Source organism: Limulus polyphemus, unplaced genomic scaffold, assembly GCF_000517525.1.
Source record: "Limulus polyphemus unplaced genomic scaffold, Limulus_polyphemus-2.1.2 Scaffold6132, whole genome shotgun sequence".
NCBI classification, from domain to species: Eukaryota; Metazoa; Arthropoda; class Merostomata; order Xiphosura; family Limulidae; genus Limulus; species Limulus polyphemus.
Genome location: NW_013671742.1, coordinates 14862 through 20476, shown reverse-complemented (window position 1 = coordinate 20476; position 5615 = coordinate 14862). Strand labels below are relative to the sequence as shown.

At 32.7% G+C, this 5615-nt stretch overlaps 1 long non-coding RNA gene across 1 annotated transcript in view; it reads left to right on the top strand.

Annotated features, from left to right (window-relative positions):
- The window catches only part of LOC111089402, a 3635-nt gene extending 2954 nt beyond the window's left edge, over positions 1-681 (top strand). Inside the window, exon 3 of the long non-coding RNA XR_002613687.1 lies at positions 501-681. This is a non-coding gene — a long non-coding RNA (uncharacterized LOC111089402). The remainder of the gene's footprint in view (positions 1-500) is intronic.
- Positions 682-5615: the final 4934 nt, after the last annotated feature.

Genomic DNA, 5615 nt, shown 5'->3' with positions numbered 1-5615 from the left:
ATGTAAATAATATATAATATATAAATGTAAATAATATATAATTGAGAATAATAGGACCAAGGGACACAAATATAAATTTGGCAAGAGGAGTCATCTTCAGCTAAGACAGTTTTATTTTTCTAACAGGTGGTTGGCCTTTGGAATGGGTGGCCTCCAGATGTTGTGCGGGCAGTAAATTTAAGTGAGTTTAAGAGAAAGCTTGATAAGTATATAATTGATTAGGGCTGGTTTAAGATTTTTTTAAATTTATTTATTAATGGTTTTAGTTTAGTGTAGAGGATGGGACAGCAAAGATGGACCAATAGGTCCCATGTTGTCCCAAAACGTTATCTTATGTTATTACTGCATATGATTTAAGCACGGTGCACTCTCTGCACCACTGAAGGATTAACAAAAATATTTAAAGTTTATTTTGGAGAAGTGACAAAAATCTGTGTCCATTATTAGTTGGGATAAGAGTGTTAGAAATATATGTTAACATACTCAAGTTTTTGCGAAAGGTGCTGATGGCTCTGTGCGGGTATTTGATCAAAGACACTTGGAGCATTCAACAGTTTACAAAGATGGATGTGTCACCCACTGATGAGATTAGCCTGGAACAAGCTAGATACCAATTACTAAACTACTTGTGCTATGGATGTATGTCAGGTGGTGTATGTCTTTGAACAACTTGAAACTTTGTATGAAGAATAAGTTCCTTTATAAAATGAGAATCATACAAGAACTGGTATAAGGAAAAACATTATTGGCTAGAGTGCTAATTGCTTTAATAAATATTAAAACTGATTTTAAGATAAAAGGTATAGAGAAACACCATTTAGGGCTTATTTTTAGTCATAATTAATATCAACTCTGAGATTACATATTATTGATAAAAATGTTCTTTTGTGTAATTCTGTCAGTTTTTTTTTTGGTTAAATTATGTGTGAAAATATCTAATTATTAATTTTTTGTTGGAGAACTCAATGTTCAAATTTTACATTACTTTTTTGTACTCAAACATGATCATTATAGATTTTATTAAGTAAATTTGTCAGTGTTGTCACATGTTAAAACATAAGGTATAAACATTTTTCTTTTTTTGTTTCTGCTGATGATTACATTAGATACTTGAGTGCCATGTGCCTCAGTGGCTATGTTAAACATAGAGATTGTGTCAATGGAACTGCTTGAGCCCCTTGTTTTTTTGTACCATGTAAACATTACAGGGCAAGAAAGAAACTGATGTATAATTCAGTTTTATTAAGATAAATACATTTGTGAGTGAATATATTCATAGAATTAGTAATTTATCTATGAAGTTATGATTTTGCATAGGGCTTTGATGACATTTTTGACAGATTATTTAAGTGTTACAGATATGTGTACATGTGAACCCAACATTATTAGTGTTTCTAATTCGATGTGGTTAAATATGACTGTTGAATTAAACTTAAGAAAAGTAGAATATTTGTAAGATGCTGCAATACTTGTATCATAATACAGTTTACCATATAAAGTGCATGAAAACTAACTAATGCCTTCTTACAATATTTTGTACCTTCTTCAGAAGTGCTGGGAAGATGTAAAAAATTTGTTTGTTTGTAGTTAAGCACAAAGCTACACAATGGGTTGTCTGTGCCGTGCCCACCACAGGTATCAAAACCCAGTTTTTTAGCTTTATAAGCCTTCAGACTTACTGTTGAGCCACTGGGGGGCATATGTAGAAGATAAATCATTCAGTCATATATAACAGAAACTACTTTATTTAAATTGTGGATTCTCAAACATGCTTCCTATGTCAAACAACCCAGTACATAAACATGCAGATATTCATTCTGTGTATGTCTGTATGGTACATGCATTCTTGATATATTAACTTTAACCAAATTTATGTTTTCTGTAATGAGATGTTTGGTTGTGCATATTTGTTTACTTTGAAAAGCTTGTTTTGACAGTTATTCTCTGTTAAGTAATGACACTGGTAGACATTTTTTTTCCATAGAGCATGGGGCAGTGGAGAGTTTCCCTAAATTCAATTCCCCTTCTCACTCCCACCTAGATTTTTGCAAAGTTGAGGGTTTTATTCTCAGATGACAACTTTTGGTGTGAAAAAGCTTTGTACTTTACAGTTATCATTCTAGACCACTTATATAAAAAAAATCTAGGCGAATACAACAAGGTCATGTTTATAAACATGTTTTGTAAGACTTTTTAGAGTACCAGTTGAGCATTTTAGTTGCTAACCAAATAAAACAGTAATATCGCGGAAAGTCTAATAAACATTTCATAATATTCAAAAAATTATATCAATCAATCCATTTTTATCAGTCTGGAGGAGCCTTTATTAAGACTTTACAATTGGGAAGGTCACATTACTTGCTGTTTTTAAAACTATACATAAATGGTATAGAAGCTTAACAAGTTTTTGTGGCAGGTACTTTCTTCTAAATAGTTGAACAAAATCTATCATAGCGACACCAAACATATATAAACAAGTTTTGAGCCTATGCTTTGAGGCCTGCAGTTTTTAGGTTCTTTAGATAAATTTTTATATACTACTGTTTTTTTATGAGGAGGGAAGCATAATAAAACACTGACAGAATTAAAACTCCATCATAATTTTTTTACCTTTTCATGTATGATTACATAATACAAGTGAACGTTTTTTTCAGAAATGAATATTTGATTACCATCTAGTAGTAGGTAGAACTATCTGGCACCATGTGGTACCATCTGGCAATATCTGGTATCATATAGTGTCATCATGCAAGGACAGGTTAAGAGATATCTTGTATATTTCAAATCCTTTTATTGTGTATTAAAACACCCAAATGTTTTTAAATGATAATCTCATTTTTTTCTCTTAGCTGATGACCTTCAAGCCATGATCTTGGACATTCAGCAAATGTCCAGAGCTATTAATGACCTAATTTATTGAATATCACATATAAACTTTCTTTTCTGCCAAGAATTAAAGTTATTACAAACCATTTTTGTTCAAATATCATGAGATATATATATATAAGGGATAGTACTTGCTAGGTGTGAGAAAAATGCTTTTTAGACTTGGTTAGGATAGTACTTGATAGATGTGGGCAGTGCTTGTTAGATTTGGTAAGGATAGTACTTGATAGGTGAGGACAGTGTTTGTTAGATTTGGTTAGGATAGTACTTGATAGGTGAGGACAGTGTTTGTTAGATTTGGTTAGGATAGTACTTGATAGGTGAGGACAGTGTTTGTTAGACTTGGTAAGGATAATACTTGATAGGTGAGGACAGTGTTTGTTAGATTTGGTAAGGATGATACTTATAGATGAGAACAGTGCTTGTTAGACTTGGTATGGATAGTAGTGGATAGGTGAAGACAGTGCTTCTTACACATGGGAAGAATATTATTTGATAGGTGAGGACAGTGCCTATTACACTTGTTAGTGACATTGGTTGTTAGGACAATGTTTGTTAGATTTGGCAGTGATAGTGCTTGCTAAGTGAAACAGTACTCATTAACCTTGCTAATGATAGTGCTTCCTGAGGACAATACTTGTTAGCCTTGGTAGGGATAGTGCTTGCTAGCTGATGACAATGCTTGCTAACTAACAACAGTGCCTCATACACTTGGTAGGGACAGTGTTTACTAGCTGATGACAGTGCTTGCTACGCTAGGAATGGAGAGTGTTTACTAGCTGATGACAGTGCTTGTTACACTTGGTAGGGATAGTGTTTACTAGCTGACAACAGTGCTTGTTACACTTGGTAGGGATAGTGTTTACTAGCTGACAACAGTGCTTGCTGTGCTAGGTAGGGACAGTGTTTACTAGCTGACGACAGTGCTTGCTATGGTAGGTAGGGACAGTGTTGACTAGCTGATGACAGTGCTTGTTGCACTTTGTAGAGATAGTGTTTACTAGCTGATGACAGTGCTTGCTATGCTAGGTAGGGACAGTGTTGACTAGCTGATGACAGTGCTTGTTGCACTTTGTAGAGATACTGTTTACTAGCTGATGACAGTGCTTGTTATACTTTGTAGGGATAGTGTTTACTAGGTGAGGACAGTGCTTTCTATACTTGGTAGGGATAGTATTTACTAGGTGAGAATAGTGATTGTGTGATAAACACAACTGGCAACAACATTCAGGTACAAACTATTTATTATTTACTCTTCAACGGAAACCAAAGAAAATAACCCTGCCAGAAGAACGTTCCCCACAATTTTCACTGTTTTAATAACATAAGTGTTAAGTGTCTCAGTACAGAATAAAGGAAGTGTGACTCATTAGGCCACATCACCCAGTTCAATTATTCATTGCCAACATTTTACTCTTTAGCACCCTTGAAATTCTGCTTTCCTGTTTTCATCTTAGATAAGCAATTTTTGGACTGGTTGGCAGCTGCCGTATGACATTTTTTGACAGTTTAAGTAAATTAATTATTGATTCTGTTCAAGGAATCCATAACTTGAAACACAGTGTGATGTATTTTCCAATTTACAAAGCTATCCAATAAGCTTTTCCCTTGGTCTGTCAACAGCAGTTGGCAGCCATACTTTTTCCAATAGTAGAGGTATTACATTTACATTACCATTCTTAGAGTGACTATGATGGTTCATATGATTGTGGGTGCCTGTTTAACAGCAATGCCAATTCAAAGAACAGTTTCTTTAACCAGCTGATATCACAGTTTATTAACTTCATGTGGTGCTCTATAAAAGTGAAGGGTTTAGAGAAGTAGTCAGTAAGTGCATCAGAAACTAACAATGCCAGCTGGTACTTCAAATCTATGTTGGTTGAAACCTCTGTTGATATGTATATATTTTTTATAAGCTTTAGAACAAGTACAACAGAGAAACTAACCAGATTAGTTCAGTGAGGGGGCAACAACCTTAATTGTTGAATTGATATTTTGAGATAAAGTACCTTATATGTGCCTTTAAATCCTTCATTACTTTATTTGAAATATTCTTAACTGATTATTACAATATTTTTTGTTGTAATTATATTTTTCTTAATATTTGTCATTTGTTTACTAATTTAATTAAATCTTGATACTGCCAAAATGGTATCAATATTAATTTCCTGATCAAGTTTGCATAATTTAAAAATACAGTCGTGATAATTGAAATCACTTATAAATTTGATTGGAGTTTTATAGAAATGGCTATGAAATATTATTTCTACCTGACTTTAATGTTATTGTAACGACACCAGAACTTTGATATTTTGATCTTAAGAAATGTGTAGAGGTGTATATAAGAGAAACATGTGAGAAACATCTTTCCAAAAATATCTATTAAAAAGTAAAGGTACCCTTTAAAATATTCAATACCTAAATTAACCGTTTTTAATGTTGTTTTTTTAATTTGTGAATGATACACCTAACACCTTGATGAGATCATTTTCGTTTTTTATAACATGTATTTCCTTAACCACTATGATTTAAATCCTATTATTAATTTTTTATGTTTTTAATTTTACTCATAACCAAACTTTTCTCTGTATTGGAATGATAGATAAATTCATACAATACATAGAATGAATTTTAAAGCTTATTTATAATTTGAAGATTGGGATTAAGCAAACAGATCAACAAATGAACTAATTTTGAAATAATGATAATAAGTGATTTCAGTGATGTTA